Raw genomic sequence first — 22,209 nt, forward strand, 5'->3', positions numbered from 1 at the left:
TGCCCACAATTTGGGCTTGCTTTCTTGAACTTGAGCAGGACTTGACTCTCGACGATCTGTAGAGAATGAAGAACTTGGTTCTTTGCTGTACATAGAAGATGATGAACTTGACTCTTTGCTGTACATAGAAGATGATGAATTTGACTCTTTAGGCTTCTCCTCCTTGGGTACGCTGGTGGAGGCTTTAGGAGCAGACCTTGTCGGCCTCAAGTTGAAGGGATCGGACTCCCAATCAGTTGACGGGAAATATTTGAAAGGAAGCTGTGTTGGGGCTGTTGGTCTGGTGACCGCTGCAGACCATTCTCCACGGAGGCTCTGGACGGGGGTGTACTCCACAATTTCACCCACCTCCAAGGTGTAGAACTTCTTATGGAGATATGGCCTTTGCACTGCTCGCCGGTTTACAAGGATGGTCTGCCCAGTGTGGCAGTCAAGGAGTGTCCCATAACCTCAGACCTTGTCGAACTTGGCCACAGTTGCTCTTCTTCTTTCTAATGGCTCCTCCCCCTCTTGGGGGTGATCCCATTTACAGATGTACAATGCCTCCATTTCTTTGGTATTTTCTTGATACCGCACTCTTTCTTCATAAGGAAAATGCACGTGCTTGGGAGCATAGAGTTCTTTGCATTGGGCCTTTAGCTTTTCCATCAATTCGGCCAGCTCGGCTTCTTGACGGGCCCTTTCCCTTTCTGCAGTTGGGATTGGTGGGAGTGGCTTCCCAGGTAAAGGTCATCTCCAAACACCCATTGCGGCAATTTTGGTGAGCACGGTCGTGCACTTGGCAAGCTTGATCGAGGAATGACCTCAGGGCTGGAGGAGGAAGAATAGGCCGCCTCTGGCGGGATACTCACAGCAGACTCCTCCAACGGGATCTCGGCCCACGAGCCCCAGGTTCTGTGGTGAGGGGACAATCTCACCGGTGACGCACCTCCAGGTGTCCCTGCGCTGTCCGCTGGAGGTGTCTCTGGCCAATCGTCATCATCATCAAACAGTGGGGGAAGATTGCAGGCCCCCTCTTCGTCTAATGACAACCTCTGCAGACGGTCAGCAAGCTCTTGAAAAAGTTGGGCTGCTACTGCCACAACTTTCCGTGTTTCCGGCCCCATTTTGCCAACTTCACCACGTGGAACGCTGCTCTCCGCCATGTCTGTACTCTCCGGCTCTCCGTGCAGACTGAAGAGGTTGCTCTGCGTGGTGTCTTTTATAGTGGGCTTCTTCAAAATGGCGCTGGGCAGGAAGGACACTGTCGGTGTATCCCCGACTTCTGGTCCCTCCAGAAATTACTCCTGTATCTCTGAGTTCCCTTTTGGCTGCGACACAGCAACTTGGTGGCCATGCCCAGGGGACCTTGAAATAGACTAAAGTCTCTGAATTTAGGGTAATTATTGCAGATCTGTCCGGATTTAGGGGATATATAAGGTCCAGTGATCTTGCAGAGTGCGTGGGGATTGATACACTCAGAATTTAGAAGTTATCGGCCGTCGCCGCAAGGTTCAGGCCTAGACTCAGACTAAGGGGGACCCACAATAAAAGGTACCTGATAGGATACGGTACCGGGACACCACAGATATATGTACAGGGTAAACAGGGCAGGTTATATGTATAGGGTATACAGGGTAGTATATATGGACAGGGTATACAGGGCAGGATATATGGACAGGGTATACAGGGCAGTATATATGGACAGGGTATACAGGGCAGGATATATGGACAGGGTATACAGGGTTGGATATATGGACAGGGTATACAGGGCAGGATATATGGACAGGGTATACAGGGCAGGGTATACAGGGCAGGATATATGGAGAGGGTATACAGGGCAGGATATATGGACAGGGTATACAGGGCAGGGTATACAGTGCAGGATATATGGAGAGGGTATACAGGGCAGGATATATGGACAGGGTATACAGGGTTGGATATATGGACAGGGTATACAGGGCATGATATATGGAGAGGGTATACAGGGCAGGATATATGGACAGGGTATACAGGGCAGGATATATGGAGAGGGTATACAGGGCAGTATATTTGGACAGGGTATACAGGGTTGGATATATGGACAGGGTATACAGGGCAGGATATATGGAGAGGGTATACAGGGTTGGATATATGGACAGGGTATACAGGGCAGGATATATGGACAGGATATACAGGGTTGGATATATGGACAGGGTAAACAGGGCAGGTTATATGTACAGGGTATACAGGGCAGTATATATGGACAGGGTATACAGGGCAGGATATATGGAGAGGGTATACAGGGTTGGATATATGGACAGGGTATACAGGGCAGGATATATGGAGAGGGTATACAGGGCAGTATATACAGGGTGAGGCTGGCGGCTTCTGTTCATGTAACATTATGTCGTGTTCCCAGCAGCTCTGAGTATACACAGTGTCAGTCATCACATTCCTAATGTTCTCCATAACAGATGATTTATGATGGTCCCGGCCGATGTAGTGATAATAAGAAAGAAAATATCCTGCAAGTGCTCGATAAATATACGGAGCAGCGCCCGCTCTGTGCCGCCCAAGGCTCTGGTGCCATAGCGATTATTTACTCTGGAAGATCAGGGAAGCGCCGACCGCCAGGACTGTCATCCAAGATATGTGTGGAATCTACTTGCAGCGCGAACGTTAATGGGCGAAACGTGTGAAGTAATTAAAGGGTCCTCATTGTATTATATGGGGTGACGGCTCATAGACCCCCATGGTCACATAGGGATGGACTGGGCTGACCAGTCTAGGCCAGTGGTCTCCAAACTGTGGACCTCCAGATGTTGGAAAAACTACAAAAACTACAACTTCAAGCCGTCGACTGTCTGGGCATGCTGGGAGCTGTGGTTTTTCAACATCTGGAGGTCGGCAGATTGAAGGCAATTGGTATAAGCCATTAATAAACAAGTCCCAGAAAATCCTAATCTCTGTCCTGCAGGGATCCTCAGTCCCTTTCTTTAGAGATCTAATACATATCACATAAATACTTAGTTTTGTTCAACCTAAGATTATCTGTACATTTTTCAACTATCTATCTACCTCATATTTATCTATCTATCTATTTTATATCTATCTATCTCATATCTATCTATCTCATATCTATCTATCTCATATCTATCTATCTACCTCATATTTATCTATCTATCTCATATCTATCTATCTCATATCCATCTATCTCATATCTATCTATCTATCTATCTATCTATCTCATATCTATCTATCTCATATCTATCTATCTCATATCTATCTATTTCATATCTATCTAACTCATATCTATCTATCTATCTCATATCTATCTATCTATCTATCTCATATCTATCTATCTATCTATCTATCTATCTATCTATCTATCTCATATCTATCTATCTCATATCTATCTATCTATCTATCTCATATCTATCTATCTGTGATGTCCCAGTACGTGATATAGTCCCGTACAGTACTTAGTCCCTGTCAGGTTGAGTCCCTCTGTGTCCTAGGGGCCCTCCTGCAGTGTCTCCCCCATAGTAATATATATTATGTATAGTGTTATGTATTAAGGACCTTTAAGGACCTTTGAATTAGTCACATGATAATGTGTTCACATGATGTGTTTGTTACCCAGAGAGCACCAGCTAACCAGGTGACCTGCAGCTTGACCTATGGGCTTTTGGTTCTGCCCCCCTTTATAAGAGGGTAAGAGGGGGAGCCATTACAATCTCTTTTCTGCTGAGATACAGTAAAGTCCAGAAGTCTCAGGGCCAGTGTCCAGCACATCTGGGGGCCTCAAGCCTAAATTACAGCCACAGATCTGTAAGTCAAGTCTTCTATGTCTGCTGTCACTACCTATAGTCAAGTCTATTATAGTCAGCGTGGCTGTCCTAAGGTCTGTCAGTCACTACAAGTCCCAGCAAGCTGTGATATCCTTCTGTGTTACTGGCCACCTCTCTGGTATCCTGACCTAGCTGTAAAGACTGTTACCATCTGTCTACCTCAGTAAAGCTGCCATTAACCCTAACCTGGTCTTGGACTACTATTACCCTGCCTAACCTTGGGATAGCGGTGCTACCGTACGGAAAAACCACGCCCTGGCGTTACAAACATTTAAGGGTTAATAACACCTGCCCCATACACCTCACCTTCACACCCCGTGGCTCACCACATATCTATCTATCTCATATCTATCTATCTATCTATCTGATATCTATCTATCTCATATCTATCTCATATCTATCTATCTATCTATCTCATATCTATCTATCTATCTATCTATCTGATATCTATCTATCTCATATCTATCTCATATCTATCTATCTATCTCATATCTATCTATCTCATATCTATCTATCTATCTCAGATCTATCTATCTGATATCTATCTATCTCATATCTATCTCATATCTATCTATCTCATATCTATCTATATATCTATCTCATATCTATCTATCTATCTCAGATCTATCTATCTGATATCTATCTATCTCATATCTATCTCATATCTATCTATCTCATATCTATCTATCTATCTCATATCTATCTATCGATCTCAGATCTATTTATCTGATATCTATCTATCTATCTATCTCATATCTATCTATCTATCTATCTCATATCTATCTATCTTATATCTATCTATCTCATATCTATCTATCTCATATCTATCTCATATCTATCTATCTCATATCTATCTATCTCATATCTATCTATCTCATATATATCTATCTATCTCATATCTATCTGTCTAGCTATTTATCTTGTATATTTATGTCTATTTCATGTTAGCTGTTCCACCCCATTATATCGCTCAGTATGATTCTTTATTGTACCTTATGGCATTGTGGACCCTTCACCCTAGTTTTGTAGGCCCAGACAGCCCTTCTGTTCCATAGAGATTAGGTGCGGTAATAGTATTCTGCTCTTGGTCCCTGTGGTTGAACCCACCCTTACCAATTGGGGCAGGTTCTTACCTATTTTTGGTACCTGTCTTTTCCCTCACCCCATGTATCCCATACAATGAACGGGTCTATCCCGTCCACTACTCTCATCATCCATAGTCAGGCCATAAAGACATCCCCCACAACATCATTACACGTCTGAGCCTCTGCGGGGGCATCAGGCAGAAGACAAATACCATTTTCCTGCCTACGACAAGTAATGACCCTCATAGAGAAGCTGCCGAAAGTAAAATTCATTTAGACCTTATTGATTTTTATGAGATTTTCTCTCCTTAGACTGAGGAGAAATAACCAGAGACTCCCTGACACCGATCAGTGATGCTGCACTGAGGCTGAATACTGATCAGGTGGATAACCCACACCCCAGGTCACTGCCTAAAATATCTACCATAGATAAGGGGGTAAGACACCTCAACAAGTCCCTGCCCCAAATATCTACCATCGATAAGGGGGTAAGACACCTCAACAAGTCACTGCCCCAAATATCTACCATAGATAAGGGGGTAAGACACCTCAACAAGTCCCTGCCCCAAATATCTACCATAGATAAGGGGGGGGGGGAAACACCTCAACAAGTCACTGCCCCAAATATCTACCATAGATAAGGGGGGTAAGACACCTCAACAAGTCACTGCCCCAAATATCTACCATAGATAAGGGGGGGGGGAAACACCTCAACAAGTCACTGCCCCAAATATCTACCATAGATAAGGGGGGGGGGGGAAACACCTCAACAAGTCACTGCCCCAAATATCTACCATAGATAAGGGGGGGGAGACACCTCAACAAGTCACTGCCCCAAATATCTACCATAGATAAGGGGGGTGAGACACCTCAACAAGTCACTGCCCCAAATATCTACCATAGATAAGGGAGGGGGGAAACACCTCAACAAGTCACTGCCCCAAATATCTACCATAGATAAGGGGGGGGGAAACACCTCAACAAGTCACTTCCCCAAATATCTACCATAGATAAGGGGGGGGAAACACCTCAACAAGTCACTTCCCCAAATATCTACCATAGATAAGGGGGGAAGACACCTCAACAAATCACTGCCCCAAATATCTACCATAGATAAGGGAGGGGGGAAACACCTCAACAAGTCAAAACCTCAAATATCTACCATAGATAAGGGGGGGGAGACGCCTCAACAAGTCACTGCCCCAAATATCTACCATAGATAAGGGGGGGGAGACAAATCACCAAGTCACTGCCTCAAATATCTACCATAGATAAGGGGGGGGGGAGACACCTCAACAAGTCACTGCCTCAAATATCTACCATAGATAAGGGGGGGGAGACACCTCAACAAGTCACTGCCTCAAATATCTACCATGGATAAGGGGGGCAACAGACACCTCAACAAGTCACCTCCCCAAATATCTACCATAGATAAGGGGGGGAGACGCCTCAACAAGTCACTGCCCCAAATATCTACCATAGATAAGGGGGGGGGAGACAAATCACCAAGTCACTGCCTCAAATATCTACCATAGATAAGGGGGGGGGGGAGACACCTCAACAAGTCACTGCCTCAAATATCTACCATAGATAAGGGGGGGGGGAGACACCTCAACAAGTCACTGCCTCAAATATCTACCATGGATAAGGGGGGCAACAGACACCTCAACAAGTCACCTCCCCAAATATCTACCATAGATAAGGGGGGGGAGACACCTCAACAACTCACTGCCCCAAATATCTACCATGGATAAGGGGGGCAACAGACACCTCAACAAGTCACCTCCCCAAATATCTACCATAGATAAGGGAGGGGGGAGACACCTCAACAAGTCACTGCCTCAAATATCTACCATAGATAAGGGGGGGGAAACACCTCAACAAGTCACTGCCCCAAATATCTACCATAGATAAGGGGGGAAGACACCTCAACAAATCACTGCCCCAAATATCTACCATAGATAAGGGAGGGGGGGAAACACCTCAACAAGTCACTGCCTCAAATATCTACCATAGATAAGGGGGGGGGAAACACCTCAACAAGTCACTGCCCCAAATATCTACCATAGATAAGGGGGGAAGACACCTCAACAAATCACTGCCCCAAATATCTACCATAGATAAGGGAGGGGGGAGACACCTCAACAAGTCACTGCCTCAAATATCTACCATAGATAAGGGGGGGGAAACACCTCAACAAGTCACTGCCCCAAATATCTACCATAGATAAGGGGGGAAGACACCTCAACAAATCACTGCCCCAAATATCTACCATAGATAAGGGAGGGGGGAAACACCTCAACAAGTCAAAACCTCAAATATCTACCATAGATAAGGGGGGGGGAGACACCTCAACAAGTCACTGCCTCAAATATCTACCATGGATAAGGGGGGCAACAGACACCTCAACAAGTCACCTCCCCAAATATCTACCATAGATAAGGGAGGGGGGAAACACCTCAACAAGTCACTGCCCCAAATATCTACCATAGATAAGGGGGGGGAAACACCTCAACAAGTCACTGCCCCAAATATCTACCATAGATAAGGGGGGAAGACACCTCAACAAATCACTGCCCCAAATATCTACCATAGATAAGGGAGGGGGGAAACACCTCAACAAGTCAAAACCTCAAATATCTACCATAGATAAGGGGGGGAGACGCCTCAACAAGTCACTGCCCCAAATATCTACCATAGATAAGGGGGGGGGAGACAAATCACCAAGTCACTGCCTCAAATATCTACCATAGATAAGGGGGGGGGGAGACACCTCAACAAGTCACTGCCTCAAATATCTACCATAGATAAGGGGGGGGGGAGACACCTCAACAAGTCACTGCCTCAAATATCTACCATAGATAAGGGGGGCAACAGACACCTCAACAAGTCACCTCCCCAAATATCTACCATAGATAAGGGGGGGGGAGACACCTCAACAAGTCACTGCCTCAAATATCTACCATGGATAAGGGGGGCAACAGACACCTCAACAAGTCACCTCCCCAAATATCTACCATAGATAAGGGGGGGGAGACACCTCAACAAGTCACTGCCTCAAATATCTACCATGGATAAGGGGGGCAACAGACACCTCAACAAGTCACCTCCCCAAATATCTACCATAGATAAGGGGGGGGGGAAACACCTCAACAAGTCACTGCCCCAAATATCTACCATAAATAAGGGGGGTAAAACACCTCAACAAGTCACTGCCCCAAATATCTACCATAGATATGGGGGGGAAGACACCTCAACAAGTCACTGCCCCAAATATTTACCATAGATAAGGGGGGAAGACACCTCAACAAATCACTGCCCCAAATATCTACCATAAATAAGGGGGGCAACAGACACCTCAACAAGTCACTGCCCCAAATATCTACCATAGATAAGGGCGGTAAAACACCTCAACAAGTCACTGCCCCAAATATCTACCATAGATAAGGGGGGGAAGACACCTCAACAAGTCACTGCCCCAAATATCTACCATAGATAAGGGGGGTAAAACACCTCAACAAGTCACTGCCCCAAATATCTACCATAAATAAGGGGGGCAACAGACACCTCAACAAGTCACTGCCCCAAATATCTACCCACTAAACAGATTTTCGGCCAATTCTCAGCACCATTGTTCTGAAGGAGTAAAGTCTAGACCAGTGGTCTCCAAACTGTGGACCTATAGGTGCTGCAAAACTACAACTCATGTTGGCTGCCTGGGCATGCTGGGAGTTATAGTTTTACATCAGTTGGAGGTCCAACTGGGGGAGGGGCAAACCGGGCGCTCTCGTACCCCAGCCGGACCCAGCTGGACCAGCGCTGAGCTCAGTTTTGACCCGTATGCAGTTTCCTGACCGGACCTAAAACCATAGTATACTACGGTTTTAGGTTGGGTCACAAAACCGGATACAGGTAAAAAATGAGCCGATTGGAGTCCCCATTTGACTCCGGTTGGCTCATTAAGGTGAATGGAGTTCAGCGCTGGTCCGGCTGGGGTACGGGATTACCCGGTTTGCCCCTCCCCCAGCCGGATCCGGCACCCGTAGTGTAAAACCGAGATGTGAATGCAGTCTTATGCGGTTTTTACATCCATTCCCTGAGCTTCGCTTTTTCTCTAACATAGGAGTTAGTTTCCTTTGTATCTAGTTTTGTATTTGTTCTGTGTATCTTGTTGGTCCGTGTTCAGACCAGTTGGTCTTTTAACATTTGTGTCTGTTCTTTTCCTTCCAGTATTTGTATATCTTTGTGTTACGTAGTGTCTGACTTCAGTCTAACCTTTAATTCTCGCCATATGTAATTCCTAGTTTACCTGTCTTGTTCTCTTTATTATATCTGTCGTATATCTTGTGTTGGTTCTTCGGCTGTTGTCTGTACGTTATATTCTGTATGTTTTCAGCTACTTTGTATTCCTGCTGTAATTCTGTATTCTGGTTTATTGACTGTGTCCCCGACCTATAAAGTTCTCGTTCATTATTTTTCTAGAAAGGGATTGGCAGGATTGTTAGCTGCCATAAGGGGGGGTTGGGCAAGTAGGCAGGAAAAGAGGTTCAGGGTCAGCTTAGGGCTCCCTCTTTCCTGCCCTACATTCCGTGACACGTCCATCATGACTTCTCTCCTCTTCGTTGTGGTTTCCTCACGTGCAGCAGGCTGTAAGTGTTGTTTGTAGCGCTCTTCTCCCATGGACCTCCATTGTTGCTTCTTTCCTCTATGTGAACTCAATACTTGGGTAAATGTGGAGTTGTGGTTCTTTTTGGCGCATGTGTTGCTATTTTTCTCATTAGAGAAACTGTTGTCCAGCGCAAACCGCTCATGGTAAAAGTCTTTATTGAACCTTGTACAGGATCACAGGTAAATGGGGACAAGTTTTAGCTGGAGATCCAAACCTTTGTCATTTTCCACTTTTCCCACACCAAATTCCACAGGATGAAAAAATGCAACCGAAAAACACAGGTGGCAAAACACTCTATTAAAAAAAAACATTATACTAAAAAACTTATGTAACAGCCAAATAACTGCTGGTGTTTTGAGAAACGTTTTATAAGGACAAAAAACACCACCAAAAAAACTAACAAAAATGGAGGCTTTGTGACTTCCAGTAGAAATGATGTTGCCCAAACTCATAGTAGAATTTGGTGCAAGAGTAATGGCTCTTATTTTTTAAATTGATAGATATGAGATAGATAGATATGAGAAAGATATGAGATAGATAGATATGAGATAGATAGATAGATAGATAGATATGAGATAGATAGATATGAGATGGATAGATAGATATGAGATAGATAGATATGAGATAGATAGATATGAGATAAATAGATATATAGATAGATAGATAGATAGATAGATAGATATGAGATAGATATGAGATAGATAGATATGAGATAGATAGATATGAGAAAGATATGAGATAGATAGATATGAGATAGATAGATAGATAGATGATAGATAGATCGATAGATGATAGATATGAGATAGATAGAAAGATGATAGATAGATATGAGATAGATAGATAGATAGATAGATATGAGATAGATAGATTGATAGATAGATAGATAGATAGATATGAGATCGATAGATATGAGATAGATAGATATGAGATAGATAGATATGAGATAGACAAAAGATAGATAGATATTAGATAGATATGAGATAGATAAATAGATAGATATGAGACAGACGATAGATAGATAGATAGATAGATAGATAGATAGATAGATAGATTCATTGATATGAGATAGAAGATAGATAGATAGATAGATAGATATGAGATAGATAGATAGATATGCGATAGATAGATAGATAGATAGATAGATAGATAGATATGAGATAGATAGATAGATCATAGATAGATATGAGATAGATAGATTGATAGATAGATAGATATGAGATAGATAGATAGATAGATATGAGATAGATAGATAGATGATAGATAGATAGATAGATAGATAGATATGAGATAGATAGATTGATAGATAGATATGAGATAGATAGATAGATAGATACATAGATATGAGATAGATAGATATGAGATAGACTATAGATAGATAGATATCAGATAGATATGAGATAGATAAATAGATAGATATGAGACAGACGATAGATAGATAGATAGATAGATAGATTCATTGATATGAGATAGAAGATAGATAGATAGATAGATATGAGATAGATAGATAGATAGATATGTGATAGATAGATAGATAGATAGATAGATATGAGATAGATAGATCATAGATAGATATGAGATAGATAGATTGATAGATAGATAGATAGATAGATAGATAGATAGATAGATATGAGATAGATAGATAGATAGATAGATAGATAGATAGATATGAGATAGATAGATAGATAGATAGATGATAGATAGATAGATAGATATGAGATAGATAGATAGATTGATAGATAGATATGAGATAGATAGATATGAGATAGATAGATAGATACATAGATATGAGATAGATAGATATGAGATAGACTATAGATAGATAGATATTAGATAGATATGAGATAGATAAATAGAAAGATATGAGACAGACAATAGATAGATATAATATAGATAGATATTAGATAGATAGATTGATATGAGATAGACGATAGATAGATAGATATGAGATAGATAGATTGATATTAGATAGAAAGATCGACAGATAGATAGATATGAGATAGATAGATAGATATGAGATAGATAGATAGATAGATAGATATGAGATAGATATGAGACATATAGATAGATATGAGATAGATAGATAGATAAGAGATAAATAGATATATATGAGATAGATAGATATGAGATAGATAGATAAGAGATAAATAGATATATATGAGATAGCTAGCTAGATAGATAGATAGATAGATAGATAGATAGATAGATAGGAGATTGATAGATAGATAGATAGATAGATATGAGATAGATAGATAGATATGAGATAGATATAAGAATATATACACGCACAGAGCACACATGTAGCGGCTTCCTCAGGGTGTGCTGATCACTTGAGTAGCTTTCAGGGCCGGCTGATGGGAATGCGGAGCCCCTGCCCTCTATTTGTGCAGAGCAGCGTCCTGGCAACAGAACAATTTTCTATCATCAGGGATAAATGGCCTGAACAGAACATTCTGATAAAAAGGAGAGAAAGGGAAGAAAGAGCCTCAGCCCGAGCCCCTGATTGCTGCGCTGCCCCCTCTGCCTGTCATCCCTTCATCCCTCCTCCCGGCACAACCTGAGCCGCCGCTGTCACCGGTAATAGTCCTGTCTCCTCTCCATGTGCAGAGCAGGGGGGCTGCCCACCCGCACAATGCACCCATTTATTAGTAGTAGTAGTAGTATATATACCTCCTTTATACATTGCTCATAATCCTTGCTTGTTTTTCTGAAAAGTAACACAAGGCTATGTTCACATTGGGTATCTTCAGGCAAATTGTCACTTATTTTTACAGATGGAGAAAAATACTGTGCGCACAAACAACCAGTTTCCCATAGACTTACATAGATCACATATTATAGCAAAATCTGAAAAAGATAGATATGAGATAAATAAATAAATAGATAGATACAGTCATGGCCGTAAATGTTGGCACCCCTGAAATCTTTCTAGAAAAGGATTGCAGTAACACGTTTTGCTATACACATGTTTATTCCCTTTGTGTATATATATATATATATATATATATATATATATATATATATATATAGATCTCCTCTCCTCTGTATATATATATATATATATATATATATATATATATATATATATTGCAGTAACACATGTTTTGCTATACACATGTTTATTCCCTTTGTGTGTATTGGAACTAAACCAAAAAAAGGAGGAAAAAAAGCAAATTGGACATAATGTCACCAAACTCCAAAAATGGTCTGGACAAAATTATTGGCACCCTTAACATAATATTTGGTTGCACACCTTTTGGAAAAAATAACTGAAATCATTTGCTTCCTATAACCATTAATAAGCTTCTTACACCTCTCAGCCGGAATGTTGGACCACTCTTCCTTTGTAAACTGCTCCAGGTCTCTTATTGGAAGGCGCCTTTTCCCAACAGCAATTTTAAGATCTCTCCACAGGTGATCAATGGGATTTAGATCTGGACTCATTGCTGCCACTTCAGAACTCTCCAGCGCTTTGTTGGCATCCATTTCTGGGGGCTTTTTGACGCATATTTGGGGTCATTGTCCTGCTGGAAGACCCAAGATCTCGGACACAAACCCAGCTTTCTGACACTGGGCTGTACAGTGCGACCCAAAATCCAGTGCCAGTGGCAGCAAAACACCCCCAAAACATCACTGACCTCCACCATATTTCCCTGTAGGTACTGTGTTCTTTTCTTTGTAGGCCTCATTCCGTTTTTCAGTAAACAGTAGAATGATGTGCTTTACCAAAAAGCTCTATCTTGGTCCCATCTGTCCACAAGACATTTTCCCAGAAGGATTTTGGTTACTCAAGTTCATTTTGGCAAATTATAGTCTTGCTTTTTTATGTCTCTGTGTCAGCAGTGGGGTCCTCCTGGGTCTCCTCCATAGTGGGGTCCTCCTGGGTCTCCTCCATAGTGTTTCATTTCATTTAAATGTTGACGGATAGTTAGCGCTGACACTGATTCTCCCTGAGCCTGCAGGACAGCTTGAATATCTTTGGAACTTGTTTGGGGCTGCTTATCCACTATCCTGCGTTGACACCTTTTCATCAATTTTTCTCTTCCGTCCATGCCCAGGGAGATTAGCTACAGTGCCATGGGTTGTAAACTTCTTTACAATGTTGCGCACTGTGGACAAAGGCAAATCTAGATCTCTGGAGATGGACTTGTAACCTTGAGATTGTTGATATTTTTCCACAATTTTGGTTCTCAAGTCCTCAGACAGTTCTCTTCTCCTCTTTCTGTTGTCCATGCTTAGTGTGGCACACACAGACACACAATGCAAAGACTAAGTGAACTTCTCTCCTTTTCATCTGCTCTCAGGTGTGATTTTTATATTGCCCACACCTGTTACTTGCCCCAGGTGAGTTTAAAGGAACATCACATGCTTGAAACAATCTTATTTTTCCACAATTTTGAAAGGTGCCAATAATTGTGTCCAGTCCATTTTTGGAGTTTGGTGACATTATGTCCAATTTGCTTTTTTTTGTCCTTTTTTGGTTAAGTTCCAATACACACAAAGGGAATAAACATGTGTATAGCAAAACGTGTGTTACTGCAATCCTTTTCTGTGAGAAATACTTCATTTACTAGAAAAAAAATCAGGGGCGCCAACATTTACAGCCATGATTGTGTATATATATATATGTCTCTACTTATATCTGAGTTTATATATGTATGTTTGCCTAAAAGTGTTTCTTTTTCCTATTAACAATCATTGACAAATCCCATAAAAAATAAATGTCTCCTTTAACCCTTTCCTTGACCACACAACATTAGGCCCCATTCACACAGTCCATGTAAAACATGAATGGAGGTTTCTACAACAGATCATTTCCACTCCAATTTATTTAAGGAACTAAGGATTAATGAAAACCATAGCAACCAATCAGATCACTCCTTTCATTTTTCATAGGCCCTTCAAAAACTAATTGGTTGCTATGGGCAACTGCTTCATTTTTTTCCTCTACGCAGGTTTTGACAAATCTCCCCCATATCACGCTACACCAGCGATCTCCAACCTGAGGCTCCCCAGCATGCTGGGAGTTATAGTTCTGCAACAACAGGAGAAGCCACTGGTTAGAGATCGATGCCCTACAAAATGGGCTGGAGATTTATCACGTTGTCTTAGGCACTGTTCACACTACATAAATTCCGTGTGGATTCTGGGCCTCCTCTGGAATCTGGGCAATCCCATTGACTACAGTATCCACAGCCCGGATGGTGTGCACCCCCTGTACGTGTTATACCCCTATCAGCCATCACAACCCCCCCCCCCCCCCCCAGGCCCCATAGAAGATTAAATGTTTACATATCAGCTGTCTCCAGAAAGTTAAACAGATTTGTAAATTACTTCTATTAAAAAAATGTAATCCTTCCAATAATTATCAGCTGCTGAAGTTGAGTTGTTCTTTTCCGTCTGGCAACAGTGCTCTCTGCTGACATCTCTGCTTGTCTCGGGAAGAGGTTTGCTATGGGGATTTGCTTCTACTCTGGACAGTTCCCTAGACAGGTGTCAGCAGAGAGCACTTAGACAGAAAAGAAGAACTCAACTTCAGCAGCTCAAAAGTACCGAAAGGATTAAGATTTTTTAAATAAAAGTAATTTACAAATCCGTTTGGAACTTTATGGAGCCAGATGATATATGAAAAAAAGCTTTTTCCTGGATAACCCCTTTAATGACCTCACATTAGGATTTTCAATCACTGGGTGCAGCCAATTAATAATTATAATCATTGGGGCCCCTGACAAGAACCAGGCCCCTACGTCTCCTCCCTGTGACACAAACCAGACCCATGAGCTCTCCCCAATTCTACAAGGTGGCTCTTTATCGTAATCATATCCCCCACCCCCTCTCATCTGCCTGGGTAAACAAAGAGTTAAACTATGTAGGAACTAATAGGAAACATTTGCTCCATTATCAGTCTGTAATTAATAAAGCTGATTGGATAGATTGTATTTCTTCCTAACACACATATATATATATATATATGTATATATATATATATATCAGACAAATCATTGACCAGATAGGAATAGTCACTAAAAGTTGTAGTTTTGCAACAGCTGGAGGCACAGTGGTTGGGAAATTCTATGGATTAGGACTTTGCGTAACAGTCAATAATGTACTAAATCCCCCAGTGATCAGCAAATAATAACTGCCCATCATAATAGATTATAACACAGTATATGTAAAATAATTGTGTTAAAAGTCTTATATCCAAAAAACAAAACCCTGGGCCCTAAGGCCCACGGCACAAAAATCCCCTTGGAAAAATGTCCCCAAAACGAAACTTTTATTGTATCCCTATATAAAATATAATAAATGGTGAAGTGACAAAAAAGTGAATTAAAAACTAGTTATATATCAGCATAATAGGTCCAAATGACACAATGTCAGATTGTAATATATGGACATTGGGGTCCGCAGTTCTCCAATGTTATAGACTGTAATTCGCCCCCCTCTACATGTTTCGGTGCTTCAGCACCGTCTTCAGGAGGAATATGAGGCAAACAAAAGTCTTATATAGTACAACAGATATAATATAGTGTAAGGAGTGAAGTATCATATTTATAGTATAATGTAGTATATAAATGGTGTGATATAATCTTACGTTGACTGATATATAGTATAATATGATAAATTAAGTAAACCGTAGTATAATGAGTGTAGTATAGCATCACAGGTATAATATAATGTAGAATAGTAAGTGCCGTATATTATGTCGACTGGTAGTGTGTGATCTTGTACAGTATACTACAGTATATGTATAATGTCATGTATTAGGTGTAATAAAGTATTATGTAGTATAACATAGTGTAACAAGAATGATACAGTATAGCACAATATCATACATTATGGGTAATATAGTATTATGTAATCTAATACAGTGTAATAAGGATGGTAAAGTATAGTATATCATACATTAGAGGTAACATGGTATAGTTATAATATCATATTTAAGGAGTAATATAGTATTATGTAGTCTAGCATAGTGTAACAAGTATGTTATAGTATAGTTATAATATTATAAATTAGGGGTAATACATTATTGGGCAGTCTAATATAGTGTAACAAGTATGTTGCAGTATAGTTATAATATTATATATTAGGTGTAATACATTATTAGGCAGTGTAATATTGTGCAACAAGAATGTTATAGTATAGTTATAATATGATATATTAGGTGTCATACATTATTAGACAGTCTAATATAGTGTAACAAGTATGTTATAGTATAGTTATAATATGATATATTAGGGGTAATACATTATTGAGCAGTCTAATATAGTGTAACAAGTATGTTGCAGTATAGTTATAATATTATATATTAGGTGTCATACATTATTAGGCAGTCTAATATAGTGTAACAAGAATGTTATAGTATAGTTATAATATGATATATTAGGTGTCATACATTATTAGACAGTCTAATATAGTGTAACAAGTATGTTATAGTATAGTTATAATATTATATATTAGGGGTAATACATTATTGAGCAGTCTAATATAGTGTAACAAGTATGTTGCAGTATAGTTATAATATTATATATTAGGTGTCATACATTATTAGGCAGTCTAATATAGTGTAACAAGAATGTTATAGTATAGTTATAATATGATATATTAGGTGTCATACATTATTAGACAGTCTAATATAGTGTAACAAGTATGTTATAGTATAGTTATAATATTATATATTAGATGTAATACATTATTAGGCAGTCTAATATAGTGTAACAAGTATGTTACAGTATAGTTATAATATTATATATTAGGGGTAATACATTATTAGGCAGACTAATATAGTGTAAATATGAGACAGTATAGTTATAATATCACATAATACCATATTAATATGGTATGATGTAGTCTAATATAATGTGTGATATTGTATAGTATAGTATAAGCATACATTTATATATAAGGTGTAATATGGCATTATGTAGTCTATTAGAGTGTAACCAGTATGATATAGTATAGTATAATATCATATATGAGGAGTAATATGGTATAAGTATACTATAGTATTGAAGGTATAATGTAATTTAATATAATAAAGTCCATCAAAAAAGAAGGTACAAGCTGGTTATGTTGTGACTGTGAGACACACTATATATATATAGAGAGAGAGAGAGAGAGAGAGAGAGAGAGAGAGAGAGAGAGAGAGAGATAGATAGATAGATAATGTAATGTAGTATAATATGTGTCATATAGTATTACGTCAACTGCTGTAGTGTAGGTGTGATATGGTACAGTATACTGTAGTATGAGTTTAGTATCATTTATTAAGTGTAAAATAGTATCATATAGGCTACTATAGTGTAACAAGTATGATATCGTACAGTATAATATTGTATAGTGTACTTATAACATCATATAATGGGTATAATATAGTGCAAGAAGTACACCATAGCATCGGCTATAATATAATGTAGTATAAGTGTAATATAGTATTATATGTATAGTATTATATAGCATCATTATATTATACCTCATGCTATGCTGTACTTCTTGCACTATATTATACCCATTATATGATGTTATAAGTACCCTATACAATATTATACTATACAATATCATACTTATAACATCATATAATGGGTATAATATAGTGCAAGAAGTACAGCATAGCATGAGGTATAATATAATGATGCTATATAATACTATACATATAATACTATATAGCACTTATACTACATTATATTATACCTAATGCTATGCTGTACTTCTTGCACTATATTATACCCATTATATGATGTTATAAGTACCCTATACAATATTATACTATACAATATCATACTTATAACATCATATAATGGGTATAATATAGTGCAAGAAGTACAGCATAGCATGAGGTATAATATAATGATGCTATATAATACTATACATATAATACTATATAGCACTTATACTACATTATATTATACCTCATGCTATGCTGTACTTCTTGCACTATATTATACCCATTATATGATGTTATAAGTATGATATTGGATAGTATAATATTGTATAGGGTACTTATAACATCATATAAGGGGTATAATATAGTGCAAGAAGTACAGCATAGCATCGGCTATAATATAATGTAGTATAAGTGCTATATAGTATTATATGTATAGCATTATATAGCATCATTATATTATACCTCATGCTATGCTGTACTTCTTGCACTATATTATACCCATTATATGATGTTATAAGTATGATATTGGATAGTATAATATTGTATAGGGTACTTATAACATCATATAATGGGTATAATATAGTGCAAGAAGTACAGCATAGCATCGGCTATAACAGTGGTCCCCAAACTGTGGCCCTCCAGATGTTGCAAAACTACAACTCCCAGCATGCCTGGACAGCCGTTGGCTGTCCAGGCATGCTGGGAATTGTAGTTCTGCAACATCTGGAGGGCCACAGTTTGGGGACCACTGGGCTATAATATAATGTAGTAGAAGTGTAATATAGTATTATATAATCTAACATTGTGTAACAAGCAGGATATAATACAGTATAAGTACAACATCATGTAACAGCTATAATATAGTATAATGATGAATGGTAAATATCATATTGCTTACTTTAATATAGTATTATATAGTCTAATATACAGAAACAAATATGATATAAAAGAGTTTTTTTATTGTACAGTACAAGTATGACAATATAATAGATATAATAAAGTGCAATAAGTACAGTTTAGTACAGTTGAGTATAGGATGGTATCCGGCGTGTGCAGTATTATATAATCTAATATAGCAGTATATAATGTAGTCTAAGGGTAGAATAAACATGACATACGATAATGTAAAATAATATAATAATTACCTTAAATACAATAATATGGTATAATATAACACAGTATGATAGCTATTAATAAAGCATAATATAGTGGGGTAAAATAACAGATACAATATAGCCCAGTATGTTATAGTACAATATCATTTAATACACAATATAGTGTAGATTTGTAAATTACATTATAGTATAATATAGTAAAAAAAAAAAAAAAAGAGTTGAACAATGATATAATATCATACAATGTAATGTAGCATATATAATAGAATGTAATACAGTTCTATATAATGGATAAATGATATCACTGTTAGTACAATGGCGTAACGTAGTACAATGTATCGTTACTTCGTAAAGAATTAATACATGCTATTAGAATACAACAGAATGCTAATACATGATATGATATAAACATAATACACCAAATGTAATAGACTATCAGGATATAATTTACTATGGTGTTATAGAATATTTCTTAAGCTGCGTTCACACGGTCGTCTAGACCCGTCCTGTTCTTCTCCCGTCAAAAAAAAAACGGACAATAACGTAGGCAAGCGGATGTTATCCATTTGTATCCATTTGGATCTGTTATTAAGTTAATAAACAAAAAAAAAAACATTTTTTTTTTAGTTCTAATTTTTTCAATCCGATGAAAAAAAACGGATTGAAAAAAATAGTCTCATCCGTTTTCCATAGACTTCAATGTTAAATTTACTGTATCAAAAATCAAACTGTATCAAAAAACTGTATCCGTTTTTTCTTCCATTTCTTTGACAGGAGAAAAAATACTTTTCTTCCGTAAAAAACAAAAACAAAAAAAAAACGGAAATGAGCGCAGACGGGTACAAACGGATGTGAAAGGATTGTAAAAAAAAATTCCCATTGACGTCAATAGGATTATTTTACAACCGTTTGTAATCCGTTTACAAGCAGTAACAACGGAACCTAAACGGGGGGGGGGGGGGGAATAAACGGGGACAAACGGCCGTGTAAACGCAACCCTTACGGTACGTAAAACATTATAATCTATGGCACAATATAGCGTAATTTGCGACTTAATATGACAGAATGCAATATGGCGCAAAACAACAAGGTAATACAGTATATAAAACATGACAGCAAAGAGACTATAGCACAATAGATCACATGATCCTGTATGACCGATTGTAGAAGATCACATGATACAATAGAATAGACCGTCATAAAATGTCACATGATTAGCGTTGAGCACGAATAATCGAAATGTGAATTTTTACCACCAATATCGGCACTTCGCGATTTCGCGAATATTTAGAATGTAGTGATATATATTCATAATGACGAGTATTTTTTTTTTTTTGCGAATATTTGCGAATATGCAAACATGCAAATATTCGCGAATATCGTCACTTCCAGTCAGAGGACACCGATCCCTCCCACGCATGCGTGCTATGAGAATTTCATTACGAATTTTCGAACAGAAAAAAAAAAGGGAACGAACGAATATGCGAATTTCACACATATAGGACGAATATTAATCCATATATTCACGAAATATCGTGAATTCGAATACGGCCGATGCCGCTCATGACTGCACGTGATGGAAGTGTCCAAATTTTGGAAGCGTCCAGACATTGTGTAGAGCAGAGTTACCCAACCAGTGTGCCTCCAGCTGTTGCAAAACCACAACTCCCAGCATGCCCGGACAGCCGTTGGCTGTCCGGGCATGCTGGGAGTTGTGATTTTGCAACAGCTGGAGGCACTTTGGTTGGGAAACACTGATGTTGAGTGCTACTTGTAGACCGTATGTACAAGTATGCCTATACTACACAACCGTATGTTGTGTAGTATAGGCATGCAAGGTGTTTTAAGGTTGTAGAACCACAAGTTCCAGCATGCCCTGCCATTCCGTGAGAGGGAGCAGATCGCGCTGCTTAATCCAGGAGCTGGACATAATAACATCAATGATTCTCTCTACGGTCCCATCCGCCCCATTACATGACATGGCCCGGTGCAGAGCAGTAAATTGCGCCAATTTTCCACTGTTTCCACCGCTGTTTACAGGTAAATGAATAGTCTTATTATATCGTTGCTTGCACCTGACTGCACCTGCTCAAAGAATGATACATCAAAAAGATGGGGGGAGGGGGGCAACCAAAAACCATGTCACAAGCCTCACAAATTATTCTTGTTTTTTTTTTTTTTAAACCCACCTATCAATGGCCATGTTTGTAGGAGGCGGGGCAAAGTTTTTGCAATATTTTATTATTATTATCATTATTGTTATTATTATTGTCATTATTATTATTATTGTTATTGTTGTTGTTTTCATTATTATTATTATTATTATTATTATCATCATGTTATTTACATTCAAATAATATCCAACATAAACAACATGCAACATATCTAAATGGCACCCAACATTTTCAATTGAATATTGCAAATTTGGGGGGAAGGGTAGAGAGGGAATCGAAATCAAAACAAATAAAATCTATTCATAATGAATAGAACTAAGAACTATAGGAGGGCTTGATTTTTGCGGGACAAGTTGGCACCCTTTATTTTACCATGTAGTTTACTATGAAACCATTATAATTATACTAAGGCCAAAGGCTGTCCGGGCATGCTGGGAGTTGTAGTTTTGCAACAGCTGAAGTGGCACACTGGTTGGGAAACACCATTGTTACTGCTTATATATAAGAACCATAGGAGGGCTTGTTTTTTGCGGGACAAGTTGCACCTTTTATTTTACCACTTAGTTAACTATGAAACCATTAAAACTATTAATAAGGCCAAAGGCTGTCCGGGCATGCTGGGAGTTGTAGTTTTGCAACAGCTAGAGTGGCACACTGGTTGGGAAACACCATTGTTACTGCTTATATAT

The sequence above is a fragment of the Hyla sarda genome, chromosome 5 (genome assembly GCF_029499605.1).
Source record: "Hyla sarda isolate aHylSar1 chromosome 5, aHylSar1.hap1, whole genome shotgun sequence".
NCBI classification, from domain to species: Eukaryota; Metazoa; Chordata; class Amphibia; order Anura; family Hylidae; genus Hyla; species Hyla sarda.